Source organism: Schistocerca piceifrons, chromosome 5 (genome assembly GCF_021461385.2).
Source record: "Schistocerca piceifrons isolate TAMUIC-IGC-003096 chromosome 5, iqSchPice1.1, whole genome shotgun sequence".
Lineage (NCBI taxonomy): Eukaryota > Metazoa > Arthropoda > Insecta > Orthoptera > Acrididae > Schistocerca > Schistocerca piceifrons.
In genome coordinates this window covers 38,686,166-38,703,707 of record NC_060142.1, presented here as the reverse complement: position 1 = coordinate 38,703,707, position 17,542 = coordinate 38,686,166, and the positions used below count along the sequence as shown (strand labels likewise).

Sequence of the window (17,542 nt, the reverse complement as noted above, 5' to 3'; positions counted from 1 at the left end):
AGCAATGGATATAGGTATTAGAGAGAAAATACGAAAGGAAGTGGAAAGTTTCTGGTACCAGGGGAACACAAGAGGGAGGACTGATTTGGAGCCAAGTGAAAGGGGAAGACGAGACCATTGTTTTCAGCAAAGTGTAAGAAGTTTAAATTACAATGAAATGAATACCCCTAACTGCATACCGGCGTTGATGAAAGTCAACGGGTATAGTTGAAAATATGTGCCTCGACCTGGACTCGAACCCGGGATCTCCTGCTTCCATGGCAGACGCCGAGGACACAAGGGATAGTGCGACTGCAGTGACTTATCTCTGCCACGCCTCCCGTGAGACCCACATTCCCAACTTATTGTGTCGCACTATATTCGTAGTGCCCATATATATGTAAGAAGTTTGGTCTATAAGGATGTACCGCCAAAAAGTAAGCATATTTTGCTCCAGTACTGACGTACGCATCAGAAACGTCGATAATGGGAAAAAAGACCTTTGACCAGGATGCAGACTTGCGAGATGAAATTTCAAAAGAAGCAGAACAGGCCTTACTATGATGGATAGAGCAAGGAATGAGACGAGTAGAGAAATAGTGGAAAGAGAATCACATGCGGAAGACCACGGACAAGACAACATTAAGAGGTTATGGGCATGTTAAAAGAATGGGAGTTGGCAGGATACCGAGACAGGCCCATGAAATGACTACGGGATACACGAGTCCTAGCCGAAGAACGAGGGATACAAAGGTCTTTGGAGTGAAGGAATGTGTAATAGAGAGAAGCAGACTGACACAGAGTGGAGAGCAAAACGTGGTCCTAGACAGACCTAGCCAGGGGTTACAAGCTGTAAAAGGTAATGATGATGATGATGATGATGATGATATGAAATAGGACGATCACGTAAAATCATCATTAATGAATGAGAATGGGAAGACTTAGACTTGTTGGAAGAGTTCTGGTAAAATTCAGTGCTTCTTACAGGAAACAGGAAAAATACGCTATTTCAACCAATTCTAGAGTATTGCTCCAGTAATTGGAGTGCTTATCAAGTAGGTACAGCAGCAGACAATCAGTGAATTCAGAGACGTGCTGTTAGGAAAGTGAGTGTAGTCCATATGAAACTGTAACAAAAGTTCTCGGAGAACTTTATTTGGCGTGAAATCCTTAAGGACGAAAGAAACGTTCTAATGATGTGTCAGTGCCAAGTAACATGGCTCCATGAAACTTGGACCGTACATAGGAAGAACTGCTGTGGTACAGTACAGAATGTAACAGAAAGAAATACCCAATCAGATGAACAGAAATGACTATTTTAATCGAAGACAATAATTACAGTGAGGTCATTGCGATTTATGATGGACCCCTGGACATTACGAACGGCGGGACACTGTGCCCAGTAGAATGTGTGATCGCCATGAAGACAACGCATGCTCATCAGCGTGCTCCCATGTTGACTGGAAGACTGGTAAGGAGTTCTTGTAGTAGGGCGTTCTATTCCTCCATCAGAGCGGTTGGCAACTGCAGGATTTTAGCTGGTGCACGTGCATGTGCGTGTTCAGCAATACGTCAACCCAACGCGTGTCACACGTTCTCGATGTGATTTAAGTCGGGAGAACGGGCAGGCCACTACATTCACCGAATATCGTCTCGTTCCAAGAGCTCTTCCGCCTGTGCTGTTTGACGGGGTCACGCGTTCTCATCCATAAAATGAAATCAAGGTCGAATGGAGATGGAGAAGGTGTACAGCGCCACAATAACATTGACCGGTAAGTGTACCGTATACAAAGATTTGGAAATCATTACGCCCAAGCAACATAATACCTCCCGGCACCATACCAACCGGACGACCAAAACGATCATGTTCAACAATCTTCCTAGGTGCATTGTTTGTTCCCACCTCCCACCATACGAGGGTACGTCGAGGCTGTCTAGTGACGCTGAATGTGCTCTCAACCTGACATCAGCACGCGACCCCACTCCTCGTTGGTCCCGCCTCTGCGCTCTTTGGACCATTGCTAACTGCTCTTCCGATGTGCGGATGTCATTGGAACGCAAATTATTGGTCGTCGGGGAAAGAGACCACCCTAATGCAGTCGTTATGCCACTGTAGAGCTTAAGACTGGGTGCGTCGCAGTCTTGTTAAATATGGCTGCAATCTCACCCGCTGTTTCACGTGAGCGTCTTGTTGCTTGTTGCATAGTCTAGTGGCCATCTGCTGCTATCTTCGTATATTCATAATTAAAACGGACGACTTGGGACTTCAGCTGGTATAATATATGTTAAAAAATGACGTAATTCCTCCAGTTGTATTAAGGTGTTGGTTTTATTGGCAACTAGTTTCGATGTTGTTACAACATCATCTTCAGCCCCATACTTATTGACAGTAACCGTATGTGTCTAACACTAGCAGTCAGTGGTGAGATAGGCGTGTTCCATGCGGAAGGCAGGTAGTAACTACGTCATTTTTAACATATCTGCTGCTGTAGTTGAAAGTGGTCGATCAGCTCATTCGGACTGCAGTGCCTTTGCTTCGGAATGCTCCCCGTGCACGTGAATCAATGATACGAGCAGTACCACATTCCTGGATTACACTCGTTAAACTTCTTCCTTTTCCAGTTTCGCGATGATTCTTCCCTGGGTGAAGTCGTGGAAATGTTGTCACTGGACCGTGTTGTGATGAACAACACCACAACATTGCACCGTAACAGCCCGCTGATTGACGTAGACGGTCTTCTCCCGTCCCTTCAACTTCCTCCCCAGGGCTAAAAACACGCTGACCTCACGCTACGTGCTGTCCAACTTCCTGTGCACTACTAGGAGACCTCTGGCAACATGCTCCCACACGTTCATTAATTTCCACTGCGTAGGTAATAAGTTATGTTACTTAACTCGTATCTACCTTGTCTTTAAATTTTACATAACAGTGTAAATGGGAATCCTTCGAAGAAAGTAGACATATTTGTGAAAAAGTCCTGTTGGGTGACTTTAGGCGCCGTGTGTTCGAAAAAGACCATGTTGTCGCCAACGTATGGATCGCGAGAATAATGTCACTTTAGGCAGCGTACATAAGCCATATAATCCGTCATTTTTACCTCGATCAGTACGTGAATGGAATAGGATAGGAAATCGATAATACTGGTACGATATTGCCGCCAACTGCCTTGCGGAGTACGAATCCAGATGCGTGTGCCAGTGGTTCGCGTCGGCCCGCTGCGTCCAGTTGGCAGAGTGAGCAAGGTCCGGCGCAGTGAATGTCCTTGGTTTCTCGGGAAGCCGACGACGCTGCCTCGTCAGCTGCTGTCGCCGCCGCCGCTCCTGGTCTGAGGTTCGGGTTGCTGGCTGATGCTGCCGACTCGACGTCTTCCTGGTGGCGGGCGGAAGGCGTTGCGAACGTTCAGCTGCTCGTTCTCTGCCACATGGCTAACGCGTGACTTAGACGTTAGGACTGAACAGGCGTCTATTTTGCTTTGTCAGTGTCAGTCTGGATACTCAATTGTAACGTTCCTTATCTTACGTCCTCGGAGCTCGCGTTACACCGTACGAGGTCCCAGTCGCGGCTGCGCGTTAGCCACACACTTAGGCGACAAGTCATGGGATAGCGTTATGCACATATACAGACTGCGGTAGTATCGCGTACACAAGGTACAGAAGGGCAAGGCATTAGGGGAACTGTCACTTGTTCTCAAGTGATTCGTGTGAAAAGGTTTCGACGTCATTATCGCCGCACAGTGGGAATTAGCAACCTTTGAACGCGGAATTGCAGTTGGAGCTTGATACATTGACATTCCATTTTGGAAATCGTTGGGAATTCAATATTCCTAAATCGACAGTGTCAGGAGTCTGCCGAGAATACCAAATTTCAGGCATTACCTCTTGCCACGGAGAATGCAGTGACCAGCGCCCTTCAATGAACGACCGAGAGCAGTGGTGTTTCCGTAGAGTTTCAGTTCTACCAGATAAGCAACTTTGCTTGAAATAACGGCACAAATCAATGCCAGACGTACGACGAACGTATCCGTTAGGACAGCGCGGCTGAATTTGGCGTTAAGGGGATTTGGCAGCAGGCGTCCGACGCCAGTGTCTTTGCTAACAGCACGACATCGCCTGCAGCGCCTCTCCTGGTCTCGTGACCATATCGATTGGACCCTAGACTACTGAGAAACCGCAGCTTGACATGTGAGTCCCGATTTCAATTGGTAAGAGCTGATGATAGGGTTCGAGTGGTCCGCAGACCCCACGAAGCCATGGGCCCAAGTTGTCAACAATGCACTGTGCAAGCTGGTGGTGACTCCACAATGGTGTGGGCTGTGTTTACATGGAATGGACTGGGTCCTCTGGTTCAATTGAACCGATCATTGACTGTAAATGGTTGTTTACGGCTACCTGGAGACCATTTGCAGCTATTGATGGACTTCATGTTCCGAAACAACGATGTAATTTTTATGGATGACAGTGCGCCATGCCACAGTTGTTCACGACTGGTTTGAAGAACATTCTGGACACTTACAACGAATGATTTTGCCACCCAGGCGTCAGACGTGAACAAAATCTCGGTGGTTCTTTGGGCAAGGCGTCTGTCATCACCGCAACAGGGTGGCGTAACCCTGGGGCCACACAACAGGAATACGTAGGAGGGGTGTGTGGTCAGCACACCGCTCTCCCGGTTTTCTTTGACCGGAGCCGCTACTATTCGGTCGAGTAGCTCCCCAATTTGAATCACGAGGCTGGGTGCACCCCAAAAAATGGCAACAGCGCATGGCGGCCTGGATGGTCACCCATCCAAGTGCCAGCCACGCCCGACAACGCTTAACTTCGGTGATCTGACGGGAACCGATGTACCCACTGTGGCAAGGCCGTTGCCAGATGATAGTCGGATCAGTCAAACACCTCGCTGCACAACTGGACTTCTGTGTTGGTACTGCACACACACACACACACACACACACACACACACACGTCCACCAGCTGGGCTGCTCAAAGGTGTGTGCAAGCTGGGTTGGCTCAAAATTGGTTCAAATGGCTCTGAGCACTATGGGACTTAACATCTGTGGTCATCAGTCCCCTAGAACTTAGAACTACTTAAACCTAACTAACCTAAGGACGTCACACACATCCATGCCCGAGGCAGGATTCGAACCTGCGACCGGAGCAGTCACGCGGTTCCAGACTGAAGCGCCTAGACCGCACGGCCACACCGGCCGGCCCAAGCTGGGTTCCTCGCCGCTCAACAGAAGACCATACAGAACAACTAACCACCAGCTGTACGGGCCTCCTTTCGCGTTACGAGGCTGATCGTGACAACATTTTGTCGCACATTGTCACATTCGATGAAACACGGCTACATCACTTCGAACCAGAAACGAAATGGCAGTCCATGGATTGGCGCCACACCATCTCTCCCCCAAAGAAAAAGTTTAGAGCGGCACCCTCATCAGGCAAAGTCATGGCGCTGGTGCTCTGGGCTGTGAAGGAGTTATTGTGTTATGTGTGCTCTTTCACACTGCAACGATCAACTCTGAAGTGTATTGTGCTATACCTAGGAAACTGAAGAAACGACTAGGGTTGTTCGTTGTCACAGAAATACAAACGAACTTCCCCTTCTCCGTGACAACACAAGGCCCCACACAAGTCTGCCCACACAAGAGGAGCTCACGAAACTCCACTGGAATCTCCTTCCTCATCCACCCTACAGCACGCATCTCGCACCTCCCGTCCTCCATCTGTTTGGTCCAATGAAGGTTGCACTCCGCGAGAAGCAGTGCATGGACGATGGACAGGTTACTGATGCAGCAAGACATTCCTTCCGACGTCGACCAGTAGAGTGGTACCATACGGGCGTACATGCGCTCTCAGTAACGTGGCGTAATACCGTCGCACTGAACAGAGATTATGTTGAAAAACAGGACTTTTTAACCAAAAGAACTGGGAATAATACGGTGTATTGGAATCCTGAATGAAACCAACCTGCCTTCAGAAAAAAAAGTTGCATTACTTATTGAACGCCCCTAGTATATTGGTGAAAGCGCGACTAATCTTTCAAAAAAAAATAGTCAATTTCTTTCCCTGTAACTTTGTTTAATTTATTTTGCATAGCGGAAGTGTCCGCCTCGATAGCTGAGTGGTCAGCGTGACGGAATGCCGTGTAAAGGGGCCCGGGTTCGATTCCCGGCTGGGTCGAAGATTTTCTCCGCCCAGGGACTTGTGTTGCCTTCATCATCGTCATCTCATCCATCAGGGTGGCGACAGGAAGGGCATCCGGCCATCGCTTAACTTAACGATGCCAAATCCGTCCATAACCATGCCGGCCTTGCGAAAACTGCGGGGCAAATGCACAAGCAAAAGAAGACGGTTTTGCATGGCGTAACTAGCTTTCGTCGTAACAGAAGAGTTGTAATCAGAGACGCATACAGGGATGTTCTGTAGGCACTCGTGCCTCGCTAATTACGAAGCTAGGCAGGAGCGAGCTCACGTGCTATAGCCACAAGTGGCTGAAAAGACGTTGCAAACGACACGCGCTGGGTACGGCGCTGCGGTCGGTGTAGGAGCTGAATGTAATGTTTTAGAACTTACCAGTAAACTCCCACCCCGATTCTTTAAGGAATCAAACTTCCACGTTTAAAACGTCACAACTCCAGTACTACGTGTCTTACAACGATATAATTTTGCAGGTACATAGAATGGTTCACACAGATACTGTCTGCGACATCTGTTGCGAATAAGTTCATTTGTAGAGGAGTAATGAAACGTGCGTGTGACTTATGTCCGGTTGCAAGTCTTCTTATTTGATGCAGCTTTGTCGACTTCCTCGTCGATGATGCTGAAATGATGAGGACAACACACAAGCACCGAGTCCCGAGCAGAGAAAGTCCCCGACCCGGCCGGGAGTCGAACCGAGGGCCCCGAGGTCGACAGTCAGCAACGCTAAACTAGTAAAGAAGTAATAAACTAAAACTCATTTCTTACGCTGCAGTTTTACTGTATGAACAAGTAAAATAAACTTTTTTCCTTTCATCATTTTGTGTTTGTGTGTGGCCGGCCGAAGTGGCCGAGCGGTTCTAGGCGCTACAGTCTGGACCCGCGCGACCGCTACGGTCGCAGGTTCGAATCCTGCCGCGGGCATGGATGTGTGTGATGTCCTTAGGTTAGTTAAGTTTAAGTAGTTCTAAGTTCTAGGGGACTGATGACCTCAGAAGTTAAGTCCCATAGTGCTCAGAGCCATTTGAACCATTTGTTTGTGTGTGTGTGTGTGTGTGTTGGGACAGGAAGTGGAATAAGAGGAAAAGTTTCATAAAAGTTCGTTGGAAGTCGCTAAGTGCTCACATTCTGGGTGAATATAGCCTGAGCAATTGGCACACCTCGAGTTCCGCTAGCTCAAGACATATGCAGAGATTCTAACTAATACTAGAATAACTGCATAAAAACTTTCACTTAAGAGTATCACCCAGTACATCTACATGTACATCTACATACGTACCCTGCAAGCCACCGTAAGATGCGTGGCGGAGAATACCCTGTACCACTAGTAGTCATTTCCTTCCCTTTTCTACTCGCAGACAGATAAACTACTGTCTGTAGGCCTCCGTATGAGCGATAATTTCTCGCATCTTATCTTCGTGGTTCTTACGAGAAATGTATGCTGACGGCAGTAGGTTCGTTCTACAATCAGCTTCGCCGGCCGTTGTGCCCGAGCGGTTCTAGGCGCTTCAGTCTGGAACCACGCGACCGCTACGGTCGCAGGTTGGAATCCTGCTTCGGGCATGGATGTGTGTGATGTCCTTAGGTTAGTTAGGTTTAAGTAGATCTAAGTTCTAGGGGACTGATGACCTTAGATGTTACGTCCCATAATGCTCAGAGCCATTTTTTTGCAGTCAGCTTCAAATACTAGCTCTCTAAATTTTGCCAGTAGTGTTCCTCGAAAAGAACATCGCTTTCTCTCCAGGGAGAACCTACCGATAACAAATCTTGCAGCCAGCCTAAGAGTTGCTTTGTTGTCTTCTTTTAATCCGACCTGGTGTGGATCCCAAACTCCTGAGCAGTACCGAAGAACAGGTCGCACGAGCGTCCTCTATGAGGCCTCCTTTACAGATGAGCCACATTTTATTAAAATTCTCTCAATATAACGAAGTCGCTATCACAGTTCTCACGCAGTCGTTTCATTTCATATCGCTTTGCAACGTTACGCCCACATGTTTAAATGACGTGACTGTGCCAAGCAGGACATAACTGATGTTGTATCTGAACATTACAGCTTTGTTCTTCCTACTCATACATATTAACTTACATTTTTTCTACATTTAGAATTAGCTGCCGTTCATCACACAGACTAGAAATTTTGTCTCAGTCACTCTGTATCATCCAACAGTAAATATTCAGATTAGCAGAAACAAGTGAAGAGTGCATTGTCAACCAATCATTCACGAACGTATACGAGCCTGTACGAACATTAATTTGAAGTTGTAAGGAATTTACAGATTTTGGCAACAAACTGGTGTCAATGCTCACACACCGTATCGTTTGAATTTCCACATCGAACGGTTGTAACACTCATAATGAACAACGCAAAGAATATAGGTCTTTAAAATTAAAAATATTATCGGACGATATCACAAAATAATATTTTGTGTGACTTTGTCGTATAAAATTGCCAGTACTTTGAATCATGTATGGCAATATGTAGAGTGTTCTATATAGGCTGTATATTTGTATGATAGTTTACCAATATTCCAGTCATAACTACACATACTCGTATTACCTTATACACCCAGATTGCGGACCGACGGTGCAGACGCCGATCGGTAAGTGAAAAAAAAAAAAAAAAAAACTGGTTGATGCAGCGACTTCATAAGAACGCGTCTGACATTTCGTGTGAAGTAAGAAAGTAGTACCGTGGCGGCGAGTTCTCGACTGTAGTAGGACTCTTGCATATCACATCCACTGCTGGGAACTGTTTCAAAATATGATAATAGGAACCTTATAAGAGCAGTTGTGTTCTAAACGCTGGCAGCACTCGTCGTGAGATGTGACGGAAATGCAAGGCAGCTTTGTAAACAGTTGCTAACGGCCTTGCCGCAGTGGCAACACCTGTTCCCATCAGATCACCGAAGTTAAGCGCTGTCATGCAGGGCCAGCACTTGGATGGGCGACCATCCGGTCTGCCGAGCGCTGTTAGCAAGCGGTGTGGACTCAGCCCTTGCGAGGCAAACTGAGGAGTTTCTTGATTGAGAAGTAGCGGTTCCGGTCTCGTAACCTGGCATACTGCCGGGAGAGCGGTGTACTGACCACATACCCCTCCATATCCGCATCAGATGACGCCTGTGGTCTGAGGATGACACGGCGGCTGTCGGTACCGTTGGGCCTTCATGGCCTGTTCGTGCAGAGTTTAGTTTTAGTTTGTAAACAGTTGTAAGTTACCCAATGAGCTAGCGGCGGACAGTCGGCGTGGTCCGTAGCGATGAGTTGAGGTAATTGTACCACCACATAAGGCGCAATGTTTGCGGATAAACAGTGGTCGTAATCGCAATATTTCGCAAGATATATGCATAAAAAATAATTTCGAAGTCCAGTACGTACAACCGAAATCACTAACTTCGCATTAGTTGGCTTCTCCAACTCCCAGCTGACCTACGATCTTCGATCTGGGCTAGAACTTGGGTTAGGCTGCAGATCGCTCTGTCGCCAAACTTTTTTTCGAAAAAAGTAGCAAAAAATGTGGGCGGTTGGGCAGCAACAATTTAAGGCAACATTTCATGGCACAATGTAACGACCAACAATTTACGAAAAGTATCGAATGGTTTCAATTTCGACACTCAAAATACATCGCCTCTTTTCTCACCTATCATTGTTAATGCCAATTATCTCCTTACTGGCTACAAGAGACAAGAATGGTGCCAATCTATGCACATAGCGCCCTGGCTGGTACTGCATAGGTTCTGGCCTTTAGCTTAATGTCACACAGGGTAATCCAAAATGAATATAGTGGTTACAAACGCTTATAACTATTTAATGCATAGCGCAACATCGACACTAATTACAGATAATGTAAAAGAATTTAAAAAAAAGTTACCTAGTGTATAGGAGTTCTACATTACTCCCCTTGGTAACAGGGACAGAATCTAATTGTAAGTGCTAATCCATTTCACGCCATACACTGTGAGGCATATGTGGAGTCACTGAAGCAAACGCATTAACTATGCACATTTTGTGTTTGTTTCCGGCACATATACAAAGTCTTCTACGCAATCCCATAAAAAATGAAATGATCGTGTGGCATTGATGCCCGGGAGACACCATCCAGGGAAGTTCGGCTCCGGGGTGCAAGTCTTATTCCAGGTGGCGTCATAATAGGCGACTGTGCGTCGATTATGGCGAGTGATGATGCGGACAACACAAGTTTACGAACGGAGAAAATCTCCAACACGACCGGGATTCAAACCCGGCCCCGCTGCAGGGTAGGCAAACACGTTACCACTTAGCTAAGCAGGCGGACACATAGTCACATAAAAAGAAAGGTATCAGGTCGAGAGACCCAGATGGCCAAGAGCAAAAAAATGGGACTTAACATCTGAGGTCATCAGTCCACTAGAACTACTTAAACCTAACTAACCTAAGGACATCACACACATCCATGCCCGAGGCAGAATTCGAACCTGCGACCGTAGCAGTCGCGCGGTTCCAGACTTCGCGCCTAGAACCGCTCGGCCACCGCGGCCGGCGGCCAAGAGCAGAACACAGTGTCACCAAGTGCAGCCAACTGTTTGCACGATGCTGATTTGAAAATATGCGAATTTCTACAGATCAGTGTCGGGGTGTCCCATCTTACTAAAGGTGTTATCCGTGAAATCCTTATCAATTTGTGGCATCAGTTATTGTTCACGCGCGTCCATCTAAATATTTCTTTACTCAATTAAGAATAATGTACTACCCGACGATGATAATATTGCACTTGACCAGCCGTGGCCGTTATAGGAAACATGCGATGACGTTACGGTAGCCGGCAGCTGTAGACGAGCGGTTCTAGGCGCTTCATTCCGGAACCGAGATGCCTCTACGGCCGCAGGTTCGAATCATGTCTCGGACATGGATGTGTGTGATGTTCTTAGGTTAGTTAGGTTTAAGTAGTTCTAAGTCTAGGAGACTGATGACCTCAAATGTTAAGTCCCATAGTGATTAGAGCCATGTGAACCGTCTGAACGTTACAGTAAACAGGTATAGCGGTGACTGTCAATGCTTTCAGCAGAGCTGTGCATGTACTATCAAGTTGTTCAGCGTGTCCTCATCAAATACCATGATAAAAATTCATGACAAGCCGACTGAAGTGCCCTAACACCCAGGCGCAAAAATATTCTAGTACAGTACATTTTTTAGGTAGTTTCTTCTGTAGCCCCTATTTAAATACTGTGTCAGAGAACCTTCCTATTTATATGGAAAGTTGATTCATCGATAGAAATGAGACTGCAGCAATGTTTCTTCATGCTTGGCCTCCATATTTGTCATTGTACAATTTGTATTTTTTCATACAGTCTTCCCGTTTCAATTCCTGTAAAATTTGAATTACATACGGATTCATTTCCAGCTACATTTTGAGACCACATGCTTTGTGGCATTTGTTATTCCCTGCTGATTTCGTAGGTGTATTTCTGTGGACTACTTTCAAACGAAAGGTGAAATTTTTTCAAAAGTTTTTTGCTGATTCATGTGGTCGGACGCTACTTTTTCCCTTGCGCAAATAACCTGTTTCTTCAAACTGCCGATGAAATCGGGGAATGTTGTTGCTATTTGGAGATGCCTGATTGTGTCGCTCACTAAATCTTCCCCGCATGGCTGTCAAAGAACGACAGTTGTTCTGTTCTAAAACATCTGTACGGCATCCGACTAGGAACTTTTCACTTGAACATCGCCGGCCATGGGCCAGTTTCCGATTTGAACTTTCTTTTACACTCCTTTAAATTATTATCGATGTATCGCTAAGACATTATAGTTGTTGATCTTCGTAGTCTCGATACTCGTTTTGAACAGCACTGTACAGTGAGGTGACAAAAGTCATGTGATGAAGGTATGCACATATATAGGTGACGGTAGTATCTCGTACACAAGGTATAAAAGGACAGTGCCTTTGCGGAGCTGTCATTTGTACTCAGGTGATTCACCGGAAAAGGTGTCCGACGTGATTATGGCAGCATAACGGGACTTACCAGACTTTCAACGCACGATGGTTGTTGGGGCTAGCCACTAATGGTTCAAAGGGCTCTGAGCACTATGGGACTTAACATCTCAGGTCATCAGTCCCCTAGACTTAGAACTACTTAAACCTCACTAACCTAAGGACATCAAACACATCCATGCCCGAGGCAGAATTCGAACCTGCGACCGTAGCAGCAGCGCGGTTGCGGACTGAAGCGCATAGAACCCCTCGGTCACAACAGACGGCGGGCTAAACGCATGGGACATTCTATTTCGGAAATCGTTAGGCAATCCAATATCCCGAGATTCACAACGTCAACAGCGTGCCGAGAAATTTCTGGCATTACCTCCCACCACGAATGCACTGGCCGACGGGCCTCTCTTGACGACGAGCGGAATGGCGTTTGTGTAGAGTTCTCAGTGCTAACAGACAAGTAACAGCAGAAATCGGTGTGGGACATACGACTAACGTATCTGTTAGGACAGCGTTACGAAATTTGTCGTTGATGGGCTATGGCAGCAGATGACCGACACGAGTGACTGATAACAGCACGACGTCGCACGCAGCATCTCTATTTCTCCTCGTAAAAATACTGGTTGGACCCTAGACGACTGGAAAACCGTGGGCTGGTCAGATGAGTCCCAACAAGAGCTGATGGTAGGGGTCGAGTACGGCGCAGATCCTAAGAAGCCATGGACCCAAAATGTCAACAAGGCACTGTGCAAGCTGGTGGTGACTCCATAATGGTCTGGGCTGTGTTCATATAGAATGGAGTGAGTCCTGTGGTGCAAGTGACCCGATCATTGACTGGAAATCATGTTCGGCAACAAGTTGACCACTTGTAGCCATTCAACGATGGAATTTTTGTGGATGACAACGCGCCAAATCACCGGACCACAATTGTTCCCGGTTGGTTTGAAGAACACTCTGGAGAAGTTCGAGCGAATAACTCGGCCACCCAGATGACCCGGCGTGATTCCCATCAAACAATTATGGGAGATAATCAAGAAGTCAGTTCGTGCACTGAATGGTGCACCGGCAACACTGTCGCAGTTATGGAGGGCTATAGAGACAGCATGGCCCAATACTTCTGCCGCGGACTTCCAAAGACTTGTTGCGTCGACGCCACGGCGAGTTGCTGTACTACGCTGGGCAAAAGGAGGTCCGACACGATATTACGAGATACCCCATGACTTTTCTCATCTCTGTTTACATTGTTAATTTGTTTAGAGTGTGTTTAAAATGGTTCAAATGGCTCTAAGCACTATGGGACTTAACATCGGAGGTCATCAGTCCCCTAGACTTAGAACTACTTAAACCTAACTAAGCTAAGAACATCACACACATCCGTGCCCGAAGCAGGATTCGAACCTGTGATCGTAGCAGCATCGCTGTTCCAGACTGAAGCGCCTAGAACCACTCGGCCACACGGGCTGGCAGAGTGTGTTTCATTAACAAACATTTTGACGTATAGGACACCATTCCTGCCCTTAGCGCGCGTCAGAGAGACTTAACAAAAGAATCGACAGACGGCATATAATGTAAATTACCTCGCCAACCGGTCGAGGGATGACAGACTGTTAGAGGGAAGTGCCTCCGGAGTTCCGCACCCTTTCACTGCGGCCGCCCGCCTCTCGGCCATTTCGCCTCGGCAGTAGTCAGCACACCAGCTGACGGCGTGCACAACCAGCGCCTCGGTGGCTGCCACGCCGCCGTCTCTGCACTGTATGTAAGCAAGCCGCAGCAGCGCTATGCGTCCGCGTGTTGATTCAAGCTAACTGCGCCGGGTGACTCCGGCTGACTGGCTACGATCAGCACTGCTCATCCGAACCGTGCCTGTAACGGCGTTTCTTCCTGATCAGCGCTGCACCACTGCGGTGCTGCGTCTGTTTACATCCAGTGTGGTGAGCCAGTGAGTCGATTGTTCCCAGCGCAGCCTTTAGCTTACGAGAGTTATCCTGCATGGCATTAAGACTACTGGGCCAAACTCACTTTGTTGTGCTACACAAGTTAGATAACGCCGTATGCGAGAAAACCTGGGAAGGAGACATCTCTGCGGGCGTTACTCACTGCAATGCTCTTCTTGTCATTTTCTCGTCTTGTAATTATTATTATTATTATTATTACTGATATTTTGCGGTTTACGGTCGCTTGAATGCCCATCTAGTTAACAATGTTCAAATGTGTGTAAAATCTTATCGGACATAACTGCTAAGGTCATCAGTCCCTAAGGTTACACACTACTTAACCTAAACTATCCTAAGGACAAACACACACACCCATGTCCGAGGGATGACTCGAAACTCTGCCGGCTCAAATGGTTCAAATGGCTCTGAGCACTATGCGACTCAACTTCTGAGGTCATTAGTCGCCTAGAACTTAGAACTAATTAAACCTAACTAACCTAAGGACATCACACACATCCATGCCCGAGGCAGGATTCGAACCTGCGACCGTAGCGGTCACGCGGTTCCAGACTGAAGCGCCTTTAACCGCACGGCCACACCGGCCGAAACTCTGCCGGGATCAGCCGCACAGTCCATGACTGCAGCGCCCTAGACCGCTCGGCTAATCCCGCGCGGCTAGTTACCAATACTGGTGCAGTTTACTTGTCCGAAGTCATCATATCTAACAGTCTCATGAATGTGACGGCATTGGACTCCTGTGTACGGAAGGGCTGTGTTTGCAATGTTGTCTAATAGAATCAAGAGAGCAGCCTAGCATAACGTTCCCACCTGCCGAACGAACGGCTATTAGCAGTGCCACATTACTTGACTCGACGAACGATATCGGGTTATTTTGGAATCTAATGAAGAGCATTGGCACAAAAGAAAGGAAGATTAGTGTTCAACGTTCCGTCATTAGAGACGGAGACAAGCTCCTTTTCAAAGGAACAGTCCCGGAATCTGCCTTAACCGATTCATGAAAATCACGAAAAACCTAAATGTCGATGTTCGGATGGCGATTTGAACCGCCAGCCTCCCCAAAGCGAGTCCAGTGTACTGACCACTGCGCCACTTCGCTCGGTTGGCACAAAATCTGGTGATCAGGAACTTCATGGCTCTGAGCACTATGGGACTTAACTTCTGAGGTCATCAGTCCCCTAGAACTTAGAACTACTTAAACCTAACTAACCTAAGGACAGCACATACATCTATGCCCGAGGCAGGATTCGAACCAGCGACCGTAGCGGTCGCGCGGTTCCAGACTGTAGCACCTAGAACAGGTCGGCCACTCCGGTCGGCTCAGGAACTTCATATCACCTCCTCTACTCCAGCTGCTCGCCAAATCTTCCACTCCAGGATTCGAACTGACCAGTTCCGAGTTGAGCGCAACAGTAAAAGTTAGACACTTGCCTACAGATACTCACGCTAAACATCGTAAATGAATAGAAAGAATTATTAATACATACAAATGATCACTGCATTACCTGCATAATAAGAATCTGCAAAATTCTATTAAAGCTGTGCCGATAAAAAGAGCACGAAAATATTTCAGTCAGGATCAATAGTCTCTTCTCATCAGTATATAGTACTCTCTAGACCAAATCATCCGAATAAAGAAGTATGCTGCGAGAGAATTCCCCCACCAAACATTGAACACACAGCGAAAACGGAGCAACACTCGAAAGATTTACAGGGCAACGCTTGTGTCTTCACCATCATTCTGAGATGTGATGATGAGACCGAGAACCTGTTCTGCCAGGTTTTCTGGACTGGTCCGCTACAGTCGCGCTACCTGCGTACATCGGAATATGCGGTAGCGAGGTCCAACAGGTTCCGCATTGATTATTTGTATTAGAAACTGCGGGTACAGGCACTAAGGACCATGCGATATCATTTGGATGGAATATGAAAGGGCATGGTGTTAGTTGTCCAGACGTTGACACCTATCATTCAAGCTGCTCCTCAATTGGCCCCACGAAGCTGAATCCACCCCGTTTCAGTCCTACGAAAACGAAAATTGGCTGGCTATTGGGAATGCAACCTGAGTATATCACATGGGATTCAAACACGATAACCGCTTAACTTAGGAGGCGGTCAAACACTGTTGTCATATTAATAATGAAAACATTTACGAGGCAAAATACCTCGGAAGTCGTTATATGTTCTTTGTTCACAGACGTAAGGCTTTCTGATTTCACGTGTATTTCGTGTGCCTTTCCGTCTATACAGATGTTCCAGAAGCATTCCTTTTTCTTGCAGATGAATAATGGATTCGAAACAGAAGTAAACAGGAATTATTGAATTCTTGGTGAAATGGGGGCAGAAATATTTCTAACATCAACAGAAGTGAACGAAACGCGTTTATACATCACACCGTAGACAACAATAACATCAAAAAAGAATCTGTACACCGGAGTGAATCAACTGCGGCGATTAGCACAAATTGTCAATGATATGAATCTTTCGAACAAGTATGAGTTTCAAAAAATGTTCAAATGTTTGTGAAATCTTATGGAACGGCTAAGGTCATCAGTCCCTAAGCTTACCCACTACTTAACCTAAATCATCCTAAGGACAAACAGACACACCCATGTCCGAGGGAGGACTCGAACCTCCGCCGGGACCAGCCGCACAGTCCATGACTACAGCGCCCTAGACCGGTCGGCTAATCCCGCGCGGCAAGTATGAGATTAATTTAGAAATCAGACCAGCATCCCTTTATTGAAAGTTCATCCTAGTGCCCTCTCATGAGCTAGTGGAAATGTCGGTGTTACGATTAACATAGTCTGTAAAGACTGTATTACGAAATGTAAATCTGAAAGCATGTGGCAATGAAGAAGCTCGTGCAGGTGAGAGAGTTTCAACCACATAGAACGTTTGGTATCTGGGCAGTATGTCATATTCATTCCCTCCGACTGATCAATACCGCTCCAAGAGTATGCGTGAGGAAGAAGCCCATAGAAGAGTCTGGTAGGCAACTTCCGTACAACGTCGTCCTCAGTGCTGGCTTTGCGCTGGAGAAGTGTACCAGCTGCGAACCTGTGCCCGCCGACGGTTTGACGCCGTTTGCTGAGGGCTGTGCGCCTGGCACGCGTGCTATTGTGTTTCATTCCATTGTCCAGCAGCCGCAAATACCTCAGATTACAACAGGCACGCGAACGCTGCCGCTTACTGCTGAGTGGCGAAATGCAGTGTTTTCCCCTCTCGGCTGTCCTACAGCGATGGCCGGTTGCGTGTTGGCTGCTTCCGTGGAGGAAGCGATAGTGCTGTGTGCGCTCTTGAGCAGTACAGCAGGCAAATGGCAAGTCAGTACTAAGCAAAGAAGCAAGGTCTTAAAAGTCGAAGAACTACATAGAACAACTATTATTAACATGAAGACAGTGTTATGGAAAGAAGAGAGGAAATGGATAAGGATTAGACGGCAGACATG

At 46.9% G+C, this 17,542-nt stretch overlaps 1 pseudogene; it reads right to left on the bottom strand.

Annotated features, from left to right (window-relative positions):
* Positions 1–4,728: 4,728 nt before the first annotated feature.
* Positions 4,729–4,846, bottom strand: LOC124799611 (annotated as a pseudogene).
* Positions 4,847–17,542: the final 12,696 nt, after the last annotated feature.